Source organism: Dasypus novemcinctus, chromosome 21, assembly GCF_030445035.2.
Source record: "Dasypus novemcinctus isolate mDasNov1 chromosome 21, mDasNov1.1.hap2, whole genome shotgun sequence".
NCBI lineage: Eukaryota > Metazoa > Chordata > Mammalia > Cingulata > Dasypodidae > Dasypus > Dasypus novemcinctus.
In genome coordinates, this window is record NC_080693.1 from 70,493,755 (window position 1) to 70,520,542 (window position 26,788).

The 26,788-nt window shown below is 43.3% G+C and overlaps 1 long non-coding RNA gene across 1 annotated transcript; it reads right to left on the reverse strand.

Moving 5' to 3' along the window:
- Positions 1-21,066: 21,066 nt before the first annotated feature.
- Positions 21,067-25,942, reverse strand: LOC131275080 (uncharacterized). Its single transcript, XR_009182522.2, has 2 exons — positions 22,727-25,942; positions 21,067-22,252 (listed from the first exon to the last, which is right to left on the reverse strand). It is a non-coding gene; the product is annotated as an uncharacterized lncRNA (long non-coding RNA).
- Positions 25,943-26,788: the final 846 nt, after the last annotated feature.

The window sequence follows — 26,788 nt, forward strand, 5'->3', positions numbered from 1 at the left end:
ACCATTACGTCACATCCAATGACCAGGTGTCCTGTTTCCACCTTGGTCTCTCAACAGCATTGAGCTCAGTCAAGCCCTGCCTGATTGAAACATCTTTCTTCTCTATGCTTCTATGCTACCTTTGCTACCACCTCCTACCTCAGTGGCTGCTCCTTCTTCACTGCCACCAACTCCACCTGCTGATGGGTGCCAGGATCCCTCCTTAGCCCTCTTCATTTTTCCACCCATACTGTCTCCCCAGATAATCTCCTCCAGTCCCATGACTTTAAATATAACTCTAGGGGGGTGGGGGGGCTTATGGGAACCTCATATTTTTTTAATGTAACATTAAAAATAAATAAATAAATAAATAAATAAATAAATAAACTCTAGGGTGATGACTCCCAAACCACTATCTTCTGCATTTACCTTTCTACTGGACCTCACACTCCAACTATCTACTTGGATTATTTGAGACAACTCAAACTTAACATGACCAAAACAGAACTCCTGATTGCCCCCATAACCTGCTTCTTCCCAGTCTCCCTCATTTCAGGAAATGACACAGCTATTCACCCAGTTGTTTATGCAAACCCAGATGGCCGTCCTTGACTCCTCCCTTTTCTTCACTCTCATACCAGTGAGCTCCATGGCTCATCCTGAATCTGACCCCTTCTCACCACCTCCACTGCCAGCACCCTCAGTCACTGACAGTGTCCGAGCCACTGTCATATCCTGCCCCGACTATAAAAACCTCCTAACTGACCTCTCTGAGCCTCTTTTGCCCTCCCTATAGCAGCCAGAGCGTTGTTTTTTTTTTTTTAAGATTTATTTATTTATTTAATTTCGCCCCCTCCCCCGGTTGTCTGTTCTCTGTGTCTATTTGCTGCGTCTTGTTTCTTTGCCCGCTTCTGTTGTCGTCAGCCGCACGGGAAGTGTGGGCGGCGCCATTCCTGGGCAGGCTGCACTTTCTTTCACGCTGGGCGGCTCTCCTTATGGGTGCACTCCTCGCGTGTGGGGCTCCCCTAGGCGGGGGACACCCCTGCGTGGCAGGGCACTCCTTGCGCGCATCAGCACTGCGCATGGGCCAGCTCCACACGGGTCAAGGAGGCCCAGGGTTTGAACCGCGGACCTCCCATGTGGTAGATGGACGCCCTAACCACTGGGCCAAGTCCGTTTCCCCAGAGCAGTTTTTTAAAAGCCTTAAATCGGGCTATACCTCATTGCTGCATAAAATCTTCCAACAATTTCCCTTGTGAAGAGAATAAAATCCAAACTCCTTACCATGGCCCACAAAAACGTACACGATCCAATCCCTGCTGACCTCTCGGACCTCCTCTTCTCCAGCTCTCCTACCTTCTTCTTTCTGACCCTCTAACCCATCAAGCTTGGTTTGGGGCCAGCATCTTTGCACCATGTGCTAATCTCTCTTCCTGAAATACCTTCCCCCAGTTCTTGACATGGATGCACCTTCTTGGGCTTTTTCTTATCACTTGGGTCTCAGCTCAAATGTCATCCTCTGAGACGATTTTCTTGACCTATCTGGTTAAGGTGTTTCCCACCTTAAGATACTCTCTATCCCATTACCTATATTTATTTTAGCCCTGTCACTTACCACTGCCTGAAATGAATCCATGACTTGTTTTCCTACATCTTTACCAACTGTCTCCCTCTCCCAGATTGCTGGCCCAGGAGGGTGGGATTTTGTCCTATTTCCTACCATGTCCCTGGAATTTAAAATAGTGCCAGGAACACGAGTCAGCACCACCAAAGACCTATGAGAGTGAGAAACAAAAATCATCACACATTTCCCCTCTGTATCTCGTGGGCCGGCGGGAGTCAGAGCTGTGAGCTGCAGGTACATGCATCAATCCAACAGTCTCATTTTTTAAAATTTTTTTACCTGCCTTTTTTCTTTTTTAAGCAAGTCCAGGGACTGAAGCCAGGACCTCATCCACTCAAGGCAGGCGCTCATACACTGAGCTACACCCACTCCCGCGAGCCTCATTTTCACAGAGATGCGGGGCCCAGGGAGGTTAAGGGACTTGTCCAAGGTCCCGTGGATAACCAATAGCAGAGCCAAGTGGCGGTGGTCGTGACGACGTCTCAGGAGTGACCTGAGACACAGAGGCCTGGGCGTGTGGAGAGTCCCGCAGAGGGGCGTGCTGAGCACCTTGCTGCCTGTGGGTGGCCTGGTGTGGGGTCCACGAGGCTTCTGTAGCAGGGCTCCCGACCCGGATGCAGCTTTTCTCACGTCATAGCTGTGTGGCGCCTGGGTAAGGCACTTAACTTCTCTGTATCCCAGTTTCCCCACTTGTAAAATGGGGATGATGATGATGATGCCCCACCTGGAATTTTTATAAAGATTAAATGAAATAATCTATCCCAGGAAAATATCGGCACCGTCCCCAAGCTGAACTCCTGGTTTGCTAAAAGAGGCCAGAGCTGGAGGTGGCATAGAGCAAATGGTCTCACGGTCCGTTTGGGGGAATGTTTGACTTTACCTCACGTTTGTTAATTAAACAGGTTATAAATGTCCCCTCAGTTCCTTCTGCTTCCCTTCCCATCTTCTTTCTCTCCTCTCCTGTGTCCTTCTCCTCTTCCTTAGAGATGTTGGGGAAAGGAGAAATAACAGAGGGAAATAAGAGTTCATTCAATATTCAATATTCAGTGTTTAAGGAAAGGCTTTGTTTTGTTTGTTTAAAGGAACTCAATTCTAATAAATGACTTCCTGGAGAAGCCAGCACCGCCCCTAGAAGTCACAAGAGGGCACCACTGCTCACGGGTCCCAGCCAGCTCTCCCACCCCAAGGTTATAAATACGCTGAAAATAAGAAGTGTAGTCCTTTCCACTCCCAGTCCTTGCCCTCTAAAGGAAGCGCCAGGCATGTGCGAGGCACGCTCTCTCATCTCTCAAAGGGCAGCAAGAAACAGCTGCTGCCTCCTTTCCGAGGTCACTAGTGACCCCGATGATCTGAGAGCCCGGAGGGGCCTTTGGCCCCCTAACTTGAGAGGAGTCGAGAGCCTCGGTGCAGGTGCCATGAACTGCGGCCACTGGGATGGCAGCAGGCCTAGAAGAGGCGGGGGGGGGGTGGGGAGCAGGGCCGAGGGACCTTCTGTGCGATGGAGGGGCGGGAGCCAGGACGGGGCCAGGTGGGAGGAGGAGGAGGACAGGAAGTAGAAGGACCGTGCTTTCCTTCTCTCCCCAGCCCCCAAAACACAAGCCCGCAGCAACGGGGTCGGGGTGATTGGCTGGCCGCCAAGCAGGGCATCAGAGAGGACCTGATTCCCTGCTTTGAATTTAGGAGGACAGGAGGGAGCTTCCCTTCCAACCTGCCTGAGGTCTTTATCATCCCCTCCACCGTGGCCAGCACACCCCGGGCTGCCCAGGTGAGGGAGAGGGGAGCCCTGGACACGGGCTGTCCCTCCTGTGTGTGCACGCCTGCAATGCACCCTGCCTCTGTGTGTGTGTGTGTACGTGTACTGGAGGTAGTAATACCTGCAACGGACTCTGTGTGCGCTTGCGTGTGTACTGCAGGTGCTAACAGCCGCAGCAGCAGTAGCAGGGAAACTTTGTAGTTCTTTCCACCGCCCACTTCTCTCAAGCTGGCACCAGTTCCTTGGGTTCACCCAGTCGGTGTCTCTCTGCTGTATTCTTTTTTTTTTTAAGGATTTATTTTTCATTTATTTCCCCTTCCCTGTACCCCACCCCCCCAGTTGTCTGCTCTCTGTGTCCATTCGCTGTGTGTTCTTCTGTGTCCGCCTGCATTCTTGTCAGCGGCACAGGAATCTGTGTCTCTTTTTGTTGCATCATCTTGCTGCGTCAGCTCTCCATGTGTGGTGCTTCCCTGGGCAGGCTGCACTTTTTCTTGCGCTGGGTAGTTCTCCTTACAGGGCACACTCCTTGAGCGTGGGGTTCCCCTATGCGGGGGACACTCCTGTGTGGCATGGCACTCCTTGCGCACATCAGCCCTGCGCGTGGGCCAGCTCACCACACGGGTCAGGAGGCCCTCGGTTTGAACCCTGGACCTCCCATGTGGTAGGCAGAGGCTCTATCTGTTGGGCCAAATCTGCTTCCCTCCACTGTACTCTTAAATGTTTGCCCATCTCACAGAGCACCTGGAGGATTCCTTAGCCCGTGGTCAAAGGCTCCATCCAGCCCACCTAACTACAAGATGAGAGTCCTGAGGAAGCACCTTGAAATGAAGTTAAGAACAGCTGGGGATTCTGCTAGTCTGAGGTGGCTGTGATATGGCTGACCAGAGCATTTCTGTGAAGAAAATTCACTTTTGGGGGGAAATCAAGGGCTACAAAAATCTAGTGTTAGATTTTTTATAACAGCAAGACTTCTGCTGGATCCAGAGTTTTCTGTACCACCCTAATTCTCCGTTTCTTTGGATGAACTAAGTTTTTCCTTCTGAGGAACATGCCAAATGTTTCTAAAGGACAAACTCTGTCTAGGTCATCATCCACAGTGGCTGCTGGTGTTAGCAACGTGGTCCTAATATGGCTGGGGAGGCAGGAGGGATTGTTTAAGTCGAAGCAGACGCTGTGGGGGCTGTTAAACCTGAGGTCCCTGCAGTTTGGGTCACTCTCTCTGGAGGTTTAAAGAGGAGATCTATGCTACTGCAAATCCCAGCGTGGGAAACAAACACCTGAATCTTTCTGGAATATCAGGTGAGGGACATGGGGCAGGGAGCAGAAGGAAGAGGCTCATTTTGCTCCCGGACTTTGGATTACATTTTCCTGGGAAAAAGAACATCTGCTACTGTGCCTCTTGTTAAATAGGTCAATAATCAGAGAAACCAGAGGAACTTTGAGGGATACTATAAGGCAAAAAGGCAGGGCCGTGCTTTCATTCTGGCCTTCCAGATGCTTCCCCTGGGCAGCAAGTGCATGACAACTGCCAAATATCTCAGAAAAGCATTCCCCGCCCTTTTTTCCATAGCTCACACCTTCCCCCATGCCGAGGGGCTACTGGCTTGCTGGAGTTTGGGGTGGTGCCCATTATTATAGCATGTTTTTATGGCGATAAAATAACATCCTGATTGCAGGACAATTTAAAAGCTCAGAAAAATGTAAAGAAGAAATAAAACAATTACCTGTTATCCAACCACCCAGAGACCACAACTAATAATATTGTAACGTTATTTCCTTCTGATCTTATTTTTCAATACATGCTTTAAAAAAAAAACCAACAAAACAACAACAGAAAAATTTAATATGGCTGAAATGATTATTTCACTTATCTTGACTTTTTGGTTTAACATCCTATTGTGAGCAATTTTCCATAGGTGGCATCCTTTCCAGAGGATTCCTCTGACATCAGGGGAAATGTAGCAGGCAGAGCCTACAGGGACAGGGTGGAGGCCCGTTCTCTCCTCCCAGAGTGTAAGCGTCAGGATTCGAGGGGAGGCTGGCTCTTCCCCCACACTGGTGCCGCCCCTCAGGGTCAGTCCCATCTGCTTCGTCTCTCCATGCCAAGCTTCTTCCCATGGGGCCTTCCAAGTTACCAACAGCTGCAACGTCAATGGCATTTTTGTCTGCCCCACTTGGGAAGAGGGCTGGATAGTCTGTTTTTTGTGTCCCGGATGGATGTAGCCCAAGTTCGAAGGGTCCGTGTGCTTGATCAGTTTCCCTACATGGCCCAGCCCCAAGAACAGCTCTGAAGCCAGAGAAACCCAAATCCCGGCCTCCGCAGCCAAAACGGACAGGCTGCTTCCTGATACTGTGTGTGTGTGTGTAAGTGAAGCCTGACCTGAGATCTTATTTCTGTGAAATAAAAGAAACGGAACAGTGTATGGTTGGGGCACTGTTTTTCCCTCTGCTTTCATGCACGTATGTAACCTGTTCTCCCCTAAAGGACTCGGTTGTGAAGAAGTGAGTGTAAGTGAATATTTTTGCAAATGACTCCAACAATCAGCTGGACCAGGGCTTTGTGGATGATGAAAATAATTCACTGTTTTAGGAGAAGTACGGCCTCTCAGTAGTGAGCTATAGTGGAGGTAGTTTGTTCCTTGTAATGGTTAAAGTACAAAGGTTTGCAGAGAAGACTTTTTTTTCACTTTGTTTCTTTTTTAAATTGTGGTAAAAGAAAAAAATAATATATATATAACATAAAATTCGCCATTGTAACCATTATAAGCATACAATTCAGTGACATTAGTTACATTCCAAATGTTGTGCAACCACTATCCATTTCCAAAATTTTTCATCACCCCAAATAGAAACCCTATACAATTAAGCAGTGACTACTGTTCCCTTTCCCCCAGTCCCAGGTTATCCCTGGTAACCTCTAATCTAGTTTCTGTCTTCATGATTTACCTATTCCAGAAATTTCATATAAATGGAATCATATAATATTTATCTTTGTGTGTCTGGCTCATTTCACTTAGCATAATAATTCAAGGTTCTTTCATATCGTAGCATGTATCAGAACTTTATTCCTTTTTATAGCTGAATAGTATTCCATTGTATGTGTAGCAGTTTGGCATTGTTTATGAATTCCAGAAATAGTTATTGGATTATGTTTGTAAACTGGTCTGTCAGAGGTATCACTTTTAATTGACTAAATTATGATTAGGACTTTGATTGGGCCACGTCAGTAGGGTGTTGAGTCCCTGCCCATTGGTAGGTGGGGACTCACAGAGAAAAGACATGGCAAGGGACAGAGTTGGGAGTTTTGAGCTAGAGCCTGGGAAGTAAGCACACAGAGGAGCAGAGTTGCTGAGCCCGGAGAGAAACGATCCCCCTAGGAAGAGAGGAACCCAGGAAGCCTGAGCCCTGGCAGATATCGGCAGCCATCTTGTTCTAAATCATGAAATAGACTTTGGTGAGGGAAGTAACTTAATGCTTTATGGCCTGGTAACTGTAAGCTCCTACCCCAAATAAATACCCTTTATAAAAACTAACCAATTTCTGGTATTCTGCATCAACACCCCTTCGACTGACTAATACAGTATGTGTATACCACACTTTTGTCTATCCTGTTATCTGTTGAGGAACATTTGGGATATTTGCACCTTTAGGCCATTGTAAATAATGCTGCTGTGAACACTGGTGTATAAGTATTTGTTAGAGTCCCTGCTTTCAGCTCTTTTGGGTATCTACCTAGAATTAGAGTTGCTGAGTCATATAGTACCTCTCTGTTTAACTTTTTGAGGAACTGCCAAACTTTTCCACATAGTGGCACCATTTTCATTCCCACGAGCAGTGCGGGAGGGTTCCTATTTCTATGTATCTTTGCCAACACTTACTTCCTGTTTTTATTTTTTGAGTAGTAGCCATGCCAGCGGGTATGAAATGGTACTTCATTAGGGTTTTGATTTGCATTTCCCTGATAGCTAATGATGTTGAGTATTTTTTCATGTGCTTATTGGCCACTTATAGGTTTTCTTTGGAGAAATGCAAATAGCTTTGTTTATGATGTGAATTTTTGATTGCACTGGTAGAAAGGGAGTTACACAAAAACCAGAGGGAAAGTCCATCCCAGCAGAGGGAGCAGGGCTCTAATCCTGAGGCTGTGTATCTGTTCCCACACGCTTGCCTCCAGGTAGTGGGATGAGGATACCCAAACAAGGTGGCTAAAATCAGCAGTTCTCAAAGTGTGACTCAGGGTCCCTCAGAATATTCAAGACCCTTTCAGGGCATCCAGGTGGCTAAACTCATCTTCATAATAATACAAAAACCACCTTCTTTCACGAGTGTAAACTGGAATTGCTAGTGGCTACATGACATGTGATATCACAACAGAGTGAATGTCGAAGCAGATATGAGAATCTAGCTGTCTCTTGTTAATTTGAACATTAAAAAGGCTCACAAAAAAGTAAAAGGTTCACTCTTCTTAATTTTTTTCTTTAGGAAAATATAACTTTCCATAAAAATATGTGTATATGAACTAGAAATGGATTTTTTATTGTCATTTTGATATAAATTAGCACATAAGTGTTTTAAATTTTTCTGTTTTCATTTCCTATGTGGTAATTAGCAAGATGTAGCACACCTAAGCAAAAGCTCTTTGGGGCCCCAAATCATTTTTTTTTTTTAAAGATTTATTTTTAAAATTTATTTCTCTCGCCTTCCCTGCCCTCCCTGCCCCCCCGCCGCAGTTGTCCGCTCTCTATGTCCATTCGCTGTGTGTTCCTCTGTGTCCACTTGCGTTCTTGTCAGCAGAACCAGGAATCTGTGTCTCTCTTTGTTGCGCCATCTTGCAGCGTCAGCTCTCCGTGTGTGCTGCATCACTCCTGGGTGGGCTGCGCTTTTTTTGTGCTGGACCGCTCTCCTTACGGGGCGCACTCCCTGTGCATGGGGCTCCCCTCCGTGGGGAACACCCCTGCATGGCACAGCATTCCTTGCACACATCAGCACTGTGCGTGGGCCAGCTCATCACACTGGTCGAGAGGCCCTGGCTTTGAACCCTGGACCTCCCGTGTGGTAGGCGGATGCTCTATCCATTGAGCCAAATCCGCTTCCCCTGAATCATTTTTAAGAGTTTAAACCGGTCCTGAGGTCAGAAGTTTGAGAACCGCTGGCTTCAACAGTACAGGTTTATAGTATCTCATATCACCTGAGGTTCAAAGGCAAAGCCATGGGTCCCAGGGAGATGCGGGGGTTCGACCATGATGCTTTCCAGCTTTTTGGTCAACCACACTCGGCTTCTTGGCAGCATCCCTCCTCGTGGTCAAAGGAAGTTTGTATAGCTGCAGCAACTCAGACACGCACACCTGTGGCCCGAGAGGTATTTGCTCCCATCAGTTGCTTCATATCTGGGAAACTTTCCTCAGAGCTCCGCCGTTGACCAGGCTCAGGCCACAGGCCCCTGCTCCAGGAGCTGGGTGCAAGTCCTGGCATTTTCAGCTTCTATGGAAGGGAAGGAAGGGACGCCTGCTGCAGGAAAGGCCGTGCGGGTGGTGGGTGCTGTTGGGCCAGGGGTGCCAGGGCTGCCCCCAGCAGGAGCCAGTCTGCTTGTTGTAGAAGGAGCAAGCAGGCTGACCGGGAGGAGGGCTTGTGTATGGAGAGGTGGGGGCTGGGGCCAAGGCAGGGCTCTGCTGCTTTAGCTTAGGAACCTTGTTACAACCCCTCCTCCCAGGCTTTGGCCTGGTCCCACCTACTTTAAGACAAAGCTCAGTCATCAGCAAGAAGGAGGTCACTGGCTGATGAAAACTAAATTTAAATTCGGAATTCAGTATCTAAAGTTTCTTAAAATTCGAAGCTATAAACTCAGTGAGTTAAGCAACTGACTTAAAAAAAATGTTGTATTTATTTATCCCCCCCTCCCCCATTGTTTGGGCTTGCTATCTGCTCTCTGTGTCTGTTTGTTGTGCACCCTCTGTGTCTGCTTGTCTTCTTTTTTAGGAGGCACAGGAACAAACCTGGACCTCCCATGTGGGAGGTTGGTGTCCAATCCCTTGAGCTACATCCACTCCCTGCTTGTTGTGCTTCCTCATTGTGTCATCCTCGTGTCGTCTTGTGTCATCCTGTTGCATCAGCTCACCGTGCCAGCCAGTCTTGTCAGCTTGCTATCTTGTTCATTTTCTTTAGGAGGCACCCGGAACCAAACCCAGGACCCCCCATTGGGTAAGTGGAATCCCAACAGTTTCAGCCACATCTGCTTCCCAACAATTGATTTCTTGAGATGTATTTTAATTTCTTCAAAAACCTCTTAATTAAAGTATCTGATAGTCGATGGAGGGGGAGCCTTAAGAAGCTGTAGGAAGTGTGGGTAAGGCATTAATAATGAAGGCAGAGTCCCAGCACCTCACTTTTTACCTGGAAAAGCCAGTGCTGGCAGGCAGTTCCTTGGATCTTGGACTTCTGATGCTGCTTCTTTAGGCAAATGGCAGAATGCAGTTAGCCCCTAAAGACAGTTCTCGTGTGTGTTGTTTGCACACTTGGGTCGATTGCCTCTCCAGAAAACAAAACAAAACAAAAACACCCCAAATCAGATGGCTCCCAATTTTGCTTGCTTTTGTACCTTCCTTTGCTGCCAATGGTCTTCTCATCGTCTTCTTTTTAAAAATAGTCAAGGGAGTATTTACTGATCACCTTGTAAATCCAGAGATGGGGCTGGACACTGCTTAATTGACGCCTGACACAAACGTGGAATTGATCAAGTGCCCTGAGCCCAAGAAACCACCAAATGGAAACATCTCACCGTCTTTTCAAAATTGGGGCTTTCAAAGCAGTGCTCTATGATTTCCTGCAGTTGAAACAGCCTGGTGGTCCTGTATCAAAATATCTCTGTGAGGATGCTCCCTGCTGCCTTTTAGGAAAAGGACAGCTTTCAGTTTGAAATGATGACCCAGAAATGAGAACTTTGCAGTGTTTATGGAGTGGATGTATTCCAAAAGCAACTGGAGTAGCGCAGCACGAATAGTCTGAAGAGTAAATTTGGTTATCGGACTGCCCTAGATAATACAATCTAGACAGGAAATCTAGATTTGTTGCTGTTGCTGTTGTTTTTGTGATTGAAATTCCGTTCAATAGGGATTGGCTCTTCAGGCCATATACCCCGCTGACTCGAGTTCTAAAGAATTAGCAGACGTTGCTTCCTTGGGCCCTTCCAGCCTGGAGGGTGGAGGTGGGGCATCCAGGCATGCGTAGTAAGAGTGGGCTGAACTGAACTTTTATCCTGCCGTCACCTTCAAGACAGTAGATGGTCGTAAAGGGTAAACTTCTAGCTGTTTGGGCCTACCAGTAATCCTTGTCAGTTTAGGGTGCTTTGTCATGCAACTGCGGGCAAGGAGAATGTGCAAGCCCACAAAGTATGGGGTTTAAAGGGATTAGTTTACAAAAAACAGGGTCAAAGCTGTGTTCATACCAGGAATATGAATTTCTCCGGTGGGGGGGGGGGGGAGGTTGGAAGATAATTAATCGTCCTCCAGGCAAGATATGTTTGATTTTAAATACAGGAGGAAGCAGCTGCAGCTCCACCTGGAACCGCCCCATCCCCCAAGACATCCCCTATCTTTGAAATCAGAGCTCCCCCTTCCCAACTCTCCCAGGAAGGCCGAGGGACACTGAGCGCCAGGAAGCCCCCACCCCCACCCTCTGCAGAAGCAGCTGTACCTTGGGCGGAGGAGAAAGGCTTTGAGGCGGAGTCATTTGGATGCCAGAGGCTGGGGAAATCTGCAAGACACTGGGTGGGATCACGTTGGGAATGAGGCTGGATTATTCTCTAAGTAAAGGCGATGGGTGGGGGGGAGGGAAGACGAGGTGGGGGGAGCTTAAAGACCCGGGCTGCAGGAAGAAAGGAGGGAGAGATTTGGAAGACAATCCTCCTTCCACTACTTCACAGAATAGGCGCTGTACTTCTAAATTAGCAAAAGAAAAAGACTGAATTATTCTCAGGATTCTAATGACCTTGGTATAATAGATTTTACCTGTAGCAAATGCCTGAGTGTCTGGATTAGAGACCAGAGGGTTGAGGAAGGAGTGATAATCTGAATATATTATACCTATCTTGGATGTGCAAACAAACTCCAGAAATACTCGGTTCCATAAAACCCCATGAGAAATGTGAAGAAGACTTGGCGGGATGAATGGTTGATTGAGCCTGCCCAAATGGATGGACTAATCTTCTCTAACAGGCTGCTCCTAATTTCAAAAGAGATGGAACATTGGGGGAGGGGAGTGCTTCGTCACCTGGGGGCGGGGGGGGGGGGGGCGAACAAGGACAACTGTGGCTCCGGTGAAGTCAGGGGAGGTGACTCCGCTCTCAGCCAAGGCTGCAGCTGGGGACACTCCAACCTGCTCTCCCTGGCCAGCAAGGCCTTGGATTATGTAGCCGAGACCCGATGTTAGGGAGTCAGGGCCGCGCCAGGGCTGGGGAGGTGGGGTCTGGGGAGGTGGGGGCTGGGGGGGTGCTAGGCCAGATGCTATGAGGCAATAGAACCAAGGCAGGATAGAATAGGGACCTAAGGGGGAGGGGCAGAAAACTCAGTGAATTACAAACCACCACCTAGTCCTAGAAGGAAATCCCGGGGCACAGGCTTCAGCGGTTAACTCACACCCACAGTTACTGGAACAAGTTACTAGAAGGCAGCTAGCAGCTCCCGGAAGGCGACTTGCAACATTCTCACAGGGCAGAAAGAAACAAAACAAAGCAGAAAAGGCCCCACCTTCACCACCGGCAAACTTTCACAAATACCTCACGCAGCAAACCCCAGCCGGGCTCCTGGCCAGCGGTCAGAGGCCGTCGCCGGCGGTCAGCGTGCCCGGCAGAGCTCTCGTGGACAGGAGCCAGGAGCCGATTACCACCGGGCAGCAGCCTCTGAAAACCAAACCACCCCATGAATTCTCCCCACTTTGTCCTAAATACTCCAAACAGCGTAAACCTGAACCCCCCAATGGTAGCCCCTGAAAGCAGAAACTCCTAAAGAGGGGGCGCCCGTCTCACCCTGTAGCACAGCCCGTGTACACGTCTCAGGTGTGTACCTCTTTTCTTGTTTCTTAATAAACTCTTTGCTCTCTTGCCTACTCTGTGGCATATCCTTAAATTCCTTTGTGTGACACAAACCAAGAATTTAGAAGCCCAGAGCGTTCCCCTAACAGAACAAAAGTGAAATTGGGTCTAGGTCCTGGTGCAAAGGGGAACTGGCATTGAATCTTGGAAAAGGGCAAACTAGAAAGCGAGGCCAGGTTTGAAGCCGAGTCCAAAGCCAGGATGTAAGAGGTGGGTTGGCAGGCCTGAATTGGCAGGAAGATGAAGCTGGGAGAACAAGCTCAGAAAGATCCCTAGAGGAGAACCAACCTGAGGCAAGAGCATTTACAGAGGGGAAATGTTAAGACTCCCCGTGAGTGAGTGTGGAGAGTAGGACCTGGTAGCCCCTGGAAAACCGTAATGGCTGCCAAAGAGACAGTCCAGGACCCAGGGGAGGAGGGTAGAGTTTGTTGGCATGCATGGAGCCCTTGAGGCAGGCTCTGTCCTTTTCTGCTCTGATGTCCTTTGTGGAGGAAGCAGTTGGGCAGGTTTCCTGGGTTGGGTGCCCCTGAGGGTGGATCTCCTTGCTGCCAATGACCCATGGAGAGGGGGTTGCATTCATTCATTCATTTAATTTTAAAAATTTTAAAAGGTTTATTTATTTCTCCCCCCTTACCCCCGTTGTCTGCTCTCTGTGTCCATTTGCTGTGTGTTCTTCTGTGTCTGCTTGCATTATCTGGCGGCACTGGGAATCTGTCTCTTTTTTGTTGCATCATCTTGCTGCGTCAGCTCTCCGTGTGTGTGGCACCACTCCTGGGTAGGTTGTACTTTTTTCACGCTGGGCGGCTCTCCTTACGGGGGCACTCTTCTTGCACGTGGGGCACCCCTATGCGGGGGCGCTCCTGCGTAGCACAGCACTCCTTGCACGCGGCAGCATTGTGCATGGGCCAGCTTATCACATGGGTCAGGAGGCCCTGGGGATCAAACCCTGGACCCTCTATATGGTAGGCAGACGCTCTATCAGTGGAGCTATGTCTGCTTCCCTGCGTTTATTTAAAAGGTGCAGAAATACCCTGTGCTTATATGCTTATACGTAACATGGTGTTAGGTTGCAGGCTGACATCTTAAGAACACCTACATGATAATTTTTGCCTCCACTAGTATCCAGGGAGACATTCAAATGTCCTGTGCTTCCATGTGTATTGCATGGGTCTAGTGTCTCTGGCCTCTGGCCCTTAAATACCAGTAGCATTCCCCCACTGTTCATTGAAATAAAAAATGTCCCTAGGAACTCCAAAAGCCCAGAAAGGGCAGTATCGCCCTCTTGGATAATCCCTGCTCTAACTACAAAGTTTCCCCAAAAAGGGCAAGGTCAGTTGCCTGGTCTTTGAGGTGCTTTGGAGAGTGCTACATTGATACTTCCTGGTTCCCTAACTGCTGCATTCCATCTCTCTCCCTTTCTCTCTTTCTTTCTGCTTTTCTGCTTGTACTCCTCTTCCTTTAACTCCTTCACCTCCAGTGTCTGTGGTCTACTCTTTCTTCTTCACTATCATTATCTCCTATAGAAACAATCAAGTGTCCTCCTTTTCATTTTACCTTTCACTGGACCTTTGAGTCTTCCAAGGTGTAGAAGGTGGCATATAATACCTGGAAATAGAACTTTTCCTTAATTCTCAGGCCCCTTCACTGGATCTGACTTTCCATTCCCTGTACAACCTTCAAGTGCCAAGACATTTCAATGCAGAAAGAATAGTCTCTTCAACAAATGGAACGGGAATAATTGGATATCCACAGCAAAAGGATGAATTTGGACCTCTACCTCACACCATACAGAAACATCAAAACAGATGACAAACTTAAGTGTGAGAGCTAAAATTTTAAAATGCCTACAAGTAAATGCAGGAATAAATTTTGGTGACCTTTAGTTAGTCAATGATTTCTTAGATATGATATCAAAAAAAAAAGTACAAACAAAACAAAAGAATTCATAAATTGGACTTCATCGAAACTGAAAACTTTTGCACTTCAAATGACACCGTCAAGAAAGTGAAAGACAATTCACAGACAAGGAGAAAATGTTTGCAAATTGTATCTCTAATAAGGGACTTGTATCCAGAATATATAAAGAACTCTTACAACTCAATAATAAGACAAATAACCCAGTTAAAAAAAATAGGCAAATAATTTGAATAGGCATTTCTCCAAAGAAGATTTAAAAATAGCCAACAAGCAGATAAAAAGATGACAAACCTCTTTAATAGAGAAAAGCAAAACCAAAAACTGCAAGGAGACACTACTTCACACCCACTAGAATGGCTATAAAAAAATACAGACAATAACAAGTATCTGTGATGGTATGAATAAATCAGAACTCTCATACATTGCTGGTGGGAATGTACAATGGTATTGCTGCTTTGGAAAATATTTTGGTAGCTTCTCAAAATGTTAAACATATATTTTCCATATGACCTAGCAATTCTACTCCTAGGTACATACCCAAGAGAAATTAAAACAAAGGGCCATGCAAAGACTTATATGGAACGTGCACGGCAGCTTTATTCATAACAGCCAAAAAATGGAAACATCTCAACTGTCCATTAACCGGTGAATGGCTAAGCAAAATGTGGTCTATCCATACAATGGAATAATATTCAGCAATATAAAGGAGTGACGTACTGATACATGCCAAAACATGGATGAGTCTTGAAAACATTCGGCTAAGTTGAAAGAAGTTAGTCACAAAAGACCACATTCTATATGATTCTATGTATATGAAATGTCCAGAAAAGGCAAATCTGTAGAGACAGAAAGTAGATTAATGGTTGCCAGAGACTGGGGGAAGGATGGGGAGTGAATAAATGGGCACAAGGATTCTTTGTGAAGTGATGAAATATTTTAAAAGTAGATAAGGGGGAAGTGAACTTGGCCCAGCAGTTAGGGCATCCGCCGACCACATGGGAGGTCCGTGGTTCAAATCCCGGCCTCCTTGACCCATGTGGAGCTGGCCCATGCGCAGTGCTGACGCGTGCAAGGAGTGCCCTGCCACGCAGGGGTGTACCCGCGTAGGGGAGCCCCGCACGCAAGGAGTGTGCCCTGTAAGGAGAGCCGCCCAGTGTGAAAGAAAGTGCAGCCTGCCCAGGAAGGGTGCCGCACACACGGAGAACTGACGCAGCAAGATGAGGCAACTAAAAGAGACACAGATTCCTGTGCTGCTGACAACAACAGAAGCGGACAAAGAACGACATGCAGCAAATGGACACAGAGAGCAGACAACGGGGGTGGGGGGATTTGCGGGGGAATGGGGGAAGGGGAGAGAAATAAATAAATCTAAAAAAAAAAAGAATCAGTAGATGCTAAAACTCATGGGTAAAATTTGGAGGGTTAACAGAATATTTACAGTCTTAAAATACCTCTTCATAAGATACTTATTAACTGCAAAGAGAAAATATAAGTTTGTAGTAGAGAAACCTAGCCGACAACATCCTAATCAATGATCAGAGTTAACATCGCCAGTAATGAGACAAATTGACCCCATGTGCCTCCCGATATGATGCACTGAGAATAACACATCGTTACTTCTGGAATATTCCTGCCCAAATGCAGAGACTGAATCTAATCATGAGAAAAAGATCAGTTGTACCCAAACCGAGGGACAGTCAACAAAATAACCAACTCTTCAAAAATGTTCAAGGCCGGCTCGAGATTGAAACAGAAAACTCCTGAGTCCGCTGGCCGTCAAAAAACCATTTTTCCTTCTCAAAAAAAAAAAAAAAAAAAAAATGTTCAAGGCCATGAAAGTCAAGGAAAAACTAAGACATTTTTCAAGATTAAAGAGATAAAAAAGATATAACAGCAGAACGAAATGTGTGATCTGGGATTTTCTTTTGTCATATAACAAAAGACATCATTGTGACAATTGGTAAAATCTGAATAAAATAAATAAAATATGGATCTGCCAATACTATTGTAGCAAGGTTAATTTTCTGATTTTGATCATCTAGCTGTGGTCATGTTGTCACATAAGTCCTTGTTTTTAGGTGATACACCCTGAAGTATTTTCGGGCTATAGGTTTGTGTGTCTGCAACTCACTCTCAAATGTTCCAGCAAAAAAGTATATATAAATATTGATAGAATGATAGAGCAAATGTAGTAAAATGTTAACATTTGGGGAATCTGGGTAAAGTTTGCACAGAACTCCTTGTACTATTCTTGTAACTTCTCATAAATCTGAAATTATGCCAAAAAAAGTTACAAAATGTTATATTTTCTGCCTTCTGGACACTTAAGCTATTATTGGATGTCCTTTGTGGCACTGAGGGAGTCTGGTGAGCAAGTGAAAACTGGTCAAAAAGATTCAGTCATTAGAATTTCTTATTATTATTATTATTATTTTGTCCTGTAAACTGTAAAGATCCCTACAATCTGAAGTTTGTTGCCTGTGTCTCCATTCTGTCTTTATCATGTTCCTTTGTTCTCCATATTTTATTTTAAGAATTTCTTATTTTTATATCTGTTGTCTCTGAAGGGCCCATTTGGGCTTAATGAGTTTTTTTTTTTTCATCTTTATAAATTGAATTATATTTACATCTTATGGTTCATACAATATGTACTACTTTGTGTCTGGTTTCTTTCACTTACCATAATGTTTGTTTTTGTCTGATATTAACATCTTGTAGTGTTAACATACATTTGTTCAATTTCAAAGAAAAAGTCTTATATATGTGATTTTAACCATATTCATATTTCACATGTGGTTTTACGATGTAATACAGTTCCATGTTACATTTTTTAAATCTTTCCTTTTAGTAATATGCGTGACCTTAGACTTTCCCTTTAAACCCCTTTCATACCCATGTAACAGTACTGCTAGCTATAGACAGTTGGGCTTTCACCTTTTTTATTCATTTGCATAGATTAACACACATCCTTCTTACCAATTCTGCACAAGTTAACCCTTAACTTTCCATTTTCTAACCTCATTCTATTTTCTAGTGACTCATATTCAACTTATTAATTCCATGAGATTACATAATATGTTTAGTTCATAGTAGCGCAATCATACAGTATTTGTCCTTTTGTGTCCAGTTTGCTTCACTCAACATAATGTCCTCCAGGTTCAACCATGTTGTCATATGCGTCATGATTTCATTTCTTACAGCTGCATAATATTCCATTGTGTGTATCCACCACAACTTGTTTATCCATTCATTGGTTGATGGATACCTGGGTTGTCTCCATCTTTTGGCAAATGTGAATAATGCTGCTATGAACATAGGTGTGCAGATGTCTGTTCATGTCATTACTCTCAGTTCTGGGTATATACCTAGTAGTGGTATTGTGGGGTGACATGGCAAGTCTATAGCCTAACCCCCACCCCCCCAGTTGTCTGCTCTCTGTGTCCATTTGCAGTATGTTCTTCTGTGACCTCCTCTATCCTTATCAGTGGTACTGGGAATCTGTGTCTCTTTTTGTTGCATCATCTTGTTGTGTCAGCTCTCCGTGTGCAGCACCATTCCTGGGCAAACTGCACTTTCTTTCGGGCTGGGCGGCTCTTCTTAAGGGGTGCACCCCTTGCGCGTGGGGCTCCCCTATGCAGGGGACACCCCTGCGTGGCAGGGCACTCCTTGCGCGCATCAGCACGGCGCATGGGCCAGCTCCACACACATTCAGGAGGCCTGGGGTTTGAACCGTGGACCTCCCATGTGGTAGGTGAACCGCGGCCCTCCTATGTGGTAGGCGGACGCCCTATCCATTGGGCCAAGTCTGCTTCCCTGCAAGTCTATATTTAACTTCCTTATGAACTGCCAGCCAGTCCTCCACAGTGGCTGTAGCACTCTACATTTCCACCAGTGGTGGTGAATAAGTGTTTCTGTCTCTCTACATTGTCTCCAACACTTGTAGTTCTCTGTCTTTTTAATAGTGGCCGTTCTAGGAAGTGTGAAATGATATCTCATTGTAGTTTTGATGTGCATTTCCCTAATTGCTAGTGATATTGAACATTTTTTCATATGTCTTTTTGCCATTTGTATTTTTTCTATGGACAAATGTCTATTCAAGTCTTTTACCCATTTTAAAATCAGGTCATTTGTTGTTTTATTGTTGAGTTGTAGCATTGCCCTGTATATCATGGATATTAATCCCTAATTGGATATGTGATTTTCAAATATTTTCTTCCATTGAATTGACTGCCTTCTCACCCTTTCGACAAAGTCCTTTGAGGTGCAAGAGTGTTTAATTTTGAGGAGGTCCCATGGGCTTGATGACTTTTGTATGGGTCTAGGAAAATTTGATTTATCTCCAGCTCTGTACCAGTTAGAAGATACATTTGACTATATGCATTTAAAAAATAATGGCTGCTTAAATATGAAAGTTTAGTTTCTCTCTCAAGTATAGATCTCTGGTAATTCAGGGCTGATATAGGGGTCCCTGATAATGGCAGTAAGATGCCCCCACACTCACTGTGCTGACATGCTCAGTGTGGAGTCTTCATGATACAAGTTGGCTACTCCAAGCTCGGGAAAGCACATCTACATTCTAGCCAGAAGGAAGTAGGAAGGCTCAAAGACGGATATCCCAACCCCCCTTTCAGGACGTTTTCTGGGTAAACAACAGTTTTGTTCTAGGGCAACATCTACCTGCAAGGAGGCTGTGCATTGCATTCTGGAAGAAGAGACTGGATATTGGGGTATGGAACAAGCCTGTATTTCCATGTGAGATAAAAGGAATCAAAAAGGAAAATCTAGTGGCTATGACTAAAGTGAAAGTATTGGGATGACCTGGTGGCAAAAAGGATATTAGATTTGGGGATGGGTGGTCTAGGATGTGTAGGTGGAGATGGACCATGTTTAGGAAGAGAAGGAAGCAGGACCCGTCCTAAATGTGCCCCAGAAAGTAGAATGAAATGCAGATAAGAGCTGTCATTTAGAGAGCAAGACTCTAGCTGAATAGGGATAAAGGGACGACAAGGAAAACAAGGAAAAGGAAGAGAGAGGAAGAAAGAAGGGGAGGGGCCAAGTGAGGGAAGGATCAGGGATAAGAGGGTAAAGTCCAGCGCCATCAGGCTCTTTGTTCCCTGGGGCTGTGGCCTTTTCATTGTTTGTAAAGAGAGTTCTAGGAAGGAGTTTTATTTGCTGTTAAGAAACCACCATCCATGTTTAGTTGTCATTTGTAGGGTTGCAAAGTCTCCTGGCTTTCAAATAAAGCCTTCCTGTAACTAAATCAGGCAGGCAAGCATGAAACAACAGCCAGGAAAAAAAATAGGCTACATCTAAAAGAAAATCAAATGTGTGTGAGTGGGAATTTTAATAACTCCTGATAAATCAGCCCATGGCTTTTGTGCTGTCTTCTGGGACACCACAGTTGACGATTGTCTGAAGGCCTATGGGGGAGGTAGGCTTTTGAGTCAATCGATTTTTTTTAGTCCCCGTATAAAAAACTGCCTTGCATCCAATAAACACTTTATTCCTTTCTTGTAAGGAGAATCATAATATATAAAATATCCCACTTAACTTTCCATCAAGCCAATGAGGCAAAAATATATGCTTAGGTAAAATTCTGTACGTGGGAAATTCTAGGGAAAGGACATGTTTGCTCACAAAGCACTTCATTTATAGTAAAGAGTTTATGTTATAGCATCCTAGAGCTAGAAGGGACCCTCTTCCTTCGGGTATAAATATTTCTACAGAAGGCTGAGATTGGAGTTTGCTTTGTTTATAAAAATCTGCTCCATCCAACTCATGAGAATTTCATGACTGTAGACATTTGCTGGTGCCAGTCATTTCAAAACCTAAAACCTTTTGGGTTTTTGCAAGTTTTGCAAAATATTTTGCAAATCTGGATCCCAATCCCTCCTGTTTCGGCAATGTCAGTGGAGGCCGTGGTAAGGGCCTGTGGTCACTCCCAGGAAATGACCCCCCGGTGAGTCCTAGAAGTATTCTTTAAAATGAAAATGTTAGGAAATCAAGATATTAACCAAAGTGGGAAAAGTGCAGTGGGAATGTTCTGCTGTCTCTGAGTCCAGACCAGGCATTGTGATAACAAACTGCCTGGCCTGTTAAAAACACACTGATGGCAACGCATTTTGTTTCGCAACATGTGAAGGGGCAGGTTGCCAAATAGTTGGTTATGCCTGTGGAATCCATAAAAAAAAAAAAAAGTCCTGTGCTTTGTCATTCTTTTCATACTGTATTAACCCTATAGCATCAGAAATGGCATAAAAGAATTACTCAAGTCATTTGAACTGGGAGCTCTCTTTGCAGCGACTTTATATAAAAACGGCAAATCCGTTTTCAGCGTGGGCTCTTCTACATGTGACTGGCATGTGTATAGAAAGTGTGTGAACCCTTAGTGACTATTTCCACTCAAGAATTAGCTGCTGGAGACAAAAGTTAAAAGAACAGAAAATGCCTAAGGGTTGTTTTCTTTCCTTAAAATTCTTTTGACTAATACTTAAAATACTTTGTCTTTTAAGAAGGAAGAATTTAGGGGTCTATTTTTTTTCCGGCTACATAGTAGTAAAAATCCATGATCACTTCTGCTCCCCCCGCTCCTTTGGTGATATTACAAAAGTGGAATCCTTCAGTAACAGCTCTAATTATTGAGCTAAAATGTTGTAGAATTTGAGAGAAGTTCAATTACTTGAGTATAGAGAGGCCAGGACTCAGGAATGATTTTTGAGAAGGAAAAATGGTTTATTGGCGGCAGGCTGGACTCGGGAACTTTCTGTTTGAATCCCGAGCCCCCAACAAGATTTTTCAGTCCCTTTTATACAGAGAGGAAAGGCCAAAAGGTCCTTTTGTTTCAGTTCTCAATAGGCTTGAATTAGCATATATTTCCACATCTTAGTAAGCATTTAGCATGGACCTCAGGCATTTGATAAGCTTTTAGCATATTTGCTTTGCATTTCCCCTGAATACTTAAGGTTTATAGACCTTGCATTGTTAAACTGTCTCCTGCTCACCAAGGGCAGGACTGCAACCTTTCATCATCCCACACCCACAAGTCACAGATAGTTTAGGTTACCTCTGAAGAGACAAAGAGCCTGCCACCCATAGCCCACATCATTTCCCCCCTTTGCCAAAGTTTAACTTGCTAAGTTTTGGCATAATTATTGTTGGAGCTATGTGGTGGATGGCTGTTTGTTGTTTTGATTGATTATTTATCAATCTTTAGTGTAGCATCCAGGACTGTTTTTAAGAGTTTAGAAGTTTTCATTCTGGACAGCAGAATCCCGGGGCGGGGGCCTCCTGCAGTCATCCTGCGGCCACCGGCGCTCACATTGATTTCCAGTCAGGTTCCAGATCCATCTATTAATTTTATTTTACCCTTGAAGAGTTTACACCTTTAATTTAAAAGGGGTGCTGAAGGGAGACGGATCTCTTTTCTATAACTGCTTACTGCTGGCCATGGGCTGTAGTCATTGCCTAATAAGGTGTAAAACTCTTAATTTATTCTAACTGGAGGAAGATGGATCTGGCATTCTGTACGAAGTTGGATGAAGTTTTCATATGGTTAATAAGATGTTCACTCTGAAAGAAACAAACTTAATTAAAAATTTGGATACTCTTTTTTAAAAGAGGACACATTGGATTACAGAGGTAGACAAGGTTAGGTGCCTATAAAGATGGCACTCCTTAAAAGCTGGTGGGAACAACATATATATTCTTTTTTAAGTTATTCATCTTCAGAGAGAAATTGCAACAGACACTTAGCTTTTTCTGAAGACACATTCCAAGCTGTTCAATGATTGGCACTCATTCGCTCTGTCAGATGCTCCTGGTGAACTGGCACTCCTTGGGCAACTGGCTTCACTCAGGATTAGAACACTAAGTTGGAAATTCTCTTCGTTTTCACCTGTGGGAGTGATCAGAATTACAGAATAAAGATTTTTTTACACCTTGGTTTTAATTGTACAATTTCTAGCGATTTTGACTTGTTCAATAGGTGACTCACCATCAGCAAGCCAAGCCTCACCTTTGCTACACAGCAGAGTACAGCAGAATATAGAAGTTGACTGAGACTGGCTGAGACTGCCACCTTATTCTATAGACATGTTATTAACTGTTTAGAAAATGATTTTACCAGGAATTTAACATGTCTAATATACTTCTGCACTTGATCCAAAATAGAAAAGATAACGTTATAATTATTAGGCATATATTTAGTACAGGATAAAAGTACAGCACTTAATATTAACTAATGTATTACTTAATGCATAAGGATTCAGAGTTGCAATTATTAGTTTTGAGTTTCAGGTTTGTAATACTTTACATGTTATCTCTCCATGAGAGCAGGCCATAATGCCAATTGTGTTTAAGTTTTACTTACTGTATCCTGGTATTATGGCTCCAGTTAGCATGTTCTTCAACGCAGTGAGCAAGTCGCAGCATCCTTGATCTTAGAGAGATTTTCCAGTATTCTACTAGCCTGGTGCATAGTGCGCTCTGGCACTATGGAACAGTGCCAGTCTGGAGGCGATATCCATTGTACACTTGGCTGTACCGAGTCATTATTGGCTGCTGCAGGAGCTTGAAACTGCAACGTAGTTTCCATCGACTTCAGGAGCAGAACCAGAGGCTGATATAGCAAATATTTTTAATTGAGGGGTCAGTGACCAGCCTAGCCAATAACTCACATGGAGAGGCCACCTGTAATGTATTCAAGGCCTGGTTTGAATGCACAAGAGTTTGACAATGTTAAAGTTTATTCCTTGTTTTTATATATATTTTAAACAACTTAATGCAACACATATATCAAATGACTGTTCACTTACACAATTTTACTATGAAGATAACAGTAGGTACTTTACTTTAGTAATAAAAGAAAAAAATTATTTTTCATTGTTAAAATGAAAACAGAAGATTTCCAATAGAATCTAGATAACTTTTTATTACCATTTACTTAAATATGTACTTTGCGGTGGCCTTCAGACAGGTTTTATTATCATTAAGTTATTTCTGCTACCAATACCAATCTAAGTTTTAGTTAACAATGACTTCTAGAACTAGAACTATTTAAACATTTTCAGTTTGGCAGATGTTTTACAACCTCCTTATAAATGACTATAACCACACTGACTAGACACTTCATGTTTAAATAAACTTATTAAATTACAATTACCAAAGAAATTTACTCTATTTATTTAAGAGAGCATATCTACAATCTTTTTCCTTTAGCCTAATTTCATCAATGTGAACTTACAATTTTCATTACTCTAAAGATTTTGTATATATAATGTTAATTTAGTTTATAAATTAACTATGGGAGATTACACTCAAGTTAAATAAAATTGAAACCATAATAGTTTATGCAAGGAATGTTCTCTTTTTCCCTTACAGGAAGATAAAAACTTCTTTTCTTTAAGTTATGAAAATTAATAATTTAAAAGCATACTGACTACCAGGTTTTAAAACACATTACACAATTACTTAATTTTTTAAAATCATAACCCAGGAAAGATCTCTCCATAGTTTTTATGGACTTTCCTTTACTTACTGAAATTTGTTAATAGAGCCACTAATTATCTTTATTTTGTTGTAAAGAAATTTTCTGGAAGAAAATAAGGCTCAACAGATTGTGGAGAAGAAAAGAATTTATTCTCAATCTTGCAAGAAGGTGCGCAGAGCCAGATATGGCTGGTGCCCCGAACAAAGAAAAATGACACAATTTATACTCCTAAGCCTAGCATGCAAGCTTTTCCTCTGTTTTTCCATAGATTGGATACTTCAGAAGTTACATCTTATCTGAGATTTAACTTTCCCCCGCAAAAGTTTGTGATTTAACTGCTTCCTCTATCACATTCCAACCATTTTAGTTTTTACCTGCTCCCCTTTGTCAAATAAGGAATAGAATTTAGTGCTGAAATGGCACCGACTTAGCTCCTTCTTGGGCATCCTTCCACTGCCCATAGGACTGGCCTAAACTAGTCTCCTCCACTGCTGTCCAACCCGGGAGTGGGAGACTGAGGCAGCAGGCAGCCAGGTTACATCAACATTTTTCTTATGTGAAAATTAACCTAATCTTTGTTTTTTTTTGCATTTTATGGCTGACAAAAGGTTTAAACTGGGAAATTACCAGGCAAACTGATTCTTAATTCCCTAGCCTAGTAGATAGTGTAGGTTTAATCTGCTATACCTAGTCTTGCCTTTAAAGCTCTTGCAAAGAGGAGGCCCTTTCCCAATTGTTTCTATAATCAGATTTCTATGACTTTTTCATCCTGCTTAGTTTAATTTGGGCTTTAAGAATATTTATTTACATATATAACTGCATATTTAATTAACAATTTGAATAGAGCTCTTTTAAGAATTTTCATTTGTTAATATTATCCTGATGTATGAAGACATACACTGAGCAAATGGGCAGACACAAAGAGTTAGACACAGAAACAAAACTCATTGATATTATTTATAATTTGCATTATTTTATATACTGTTTAGCTTAATTTGGGGTCCCGAAATATATATTACTTATAACTGCATATTTAACCTCAACAATTTGAGCAAATAGGCAGACATGAATAGTTTGACACAACAACATGACTTTAGTTACTTTAAACTTCTAATTCTTACAAAACAAGTGTGACTACAAAACATTTCAAAGACTCTTGAAACTCTTCTTAATTTGCACTATGACTGTGCAGTTTTATACTATGACTATGAAGTTTTACACAAGAATTTTCTTTCTTAATGGATTGTAACCAAAATGTTCTCAGTGCTTTAGCACTATTTTTTTTGTTTCAGAACTTTATATTTTACTTTGAATTTAGCAGAATTTTGGATAAGCAACAAGATTAATTTTATATATATTTACTGAGGCTATTTGAAGCCTCAGGGAGACAGACTGGTTTCTCTCATGAATTGTCACTCTTAGGAACACTGACCGTCAAGGCAGGAGACTTCTCCACCCCCCCCAACCCCCTTTTTGATTTTGGAGATAATAAAACTCCAGTGGTCATTTAACCTTATTCCATCAGGCAGCAATTTATTTAGTTTACACTTGAATTCATGAGAGAAAGGGTTACTAATACCAGGAGAGGAGACAGTGATGTCCCAGCTCTTCTCAATTATGAAATAACCATAGGCAAAGGCAAAGGGTGAGGTTAGGGTTGAAGTAACCATAAACAAAGGAAAGGTTCGTTTAGAATTTACACTTAAATAATAGTTTCAGGCTAAATTCACCCAGCTATGATTTCAGTTATTGTCTTTCCACTGTTTTATAATATAAATGCATTTATAAATGATTTTAACTCTTAGTTACAGTTTTTATTAATTTTTAAAAAACCTATTAATTTTATAACACCTTTAAATACCTTTCATTCGACTTATAACATATTAAATGAACTTAACCATTACTTTAATTTTTCCTTTAAAGTAAAAGAATAAATCTCTTGCAGTTAGTTTGAAATAAAAAGCTACTTTTCAGGATTTGATTTCTAGAACATAAATGTTCTTTTAAAAGAGGAAAGACTCTTCTTCAAACACTGAGGAAATGATGAGGTTAAAGCACAAGAAGATATTTTGATAAAAGATTTTCTTTGTATATTGATCTTACTCAATTTTAATCATAAAAATTTTCCTTCCACAAACCTTCTACACTTTCAGTATTCATTTAGGTTTTGTCCCACACTCTACTCTTTCCAATAATCAATCATTTTATCTTAGGACAAAATCATCTTCTGTTTCCTTAACAATAAAAACACACTCCATATATCCCACATAATAAGTTACCAGGCAAACTTCTTACAACATATAATTGCCATTAATACTAAACAAGCTTGTTAAAATAATGAACTTTTCTTCACTTTAAATACTTAGTAGCATGTAATACCAGAAACAGTTTTTTTGGAAGCAAGTTGGCAGGGGAGACTGGTTGCCGAATAAGTTTGTTATAAAATTGCCTTTTATTATTATTATCAATTCAGTTTTTGTTAAATAATGACTTTCTGCAATTAGCCATTTATTTATTTATTTATTTTTAAAGATTTATTTATTTATTTATTTAATTCCCCTCCCCTCCCTCGGTTGTCTGTTTTCTGTGTCTTTTTGCTGCGTCTTGTTTCTTTGTCCGCTTCTGTTGTCGTCAGCGGCACGGGAAGTGTGGGCGGCGCCATTCCTCGGCAGGCTGCTCCCTCCTTCGCGCTGGGCGGCTCTCCTTATGGGTGCACTCCTTGCGCGTGGGGTTCCCCTACGCGGGGGACACCCCTGTGTAGCACGGCACTCCTTGCGTGCATCAGCACTGCGCACGGGCCAGCTCCACATGGGTCAAGGAGGCCCGGGGCTTGAACCGCGGACCTCCCATGTGGTAGACGGACGCCCTAACCACTGGGCCAAAGTCCGTTTCCCTGCAATTAGCCATTTAAATACCTTAATTTAAACAATGCTTTGTAAAACT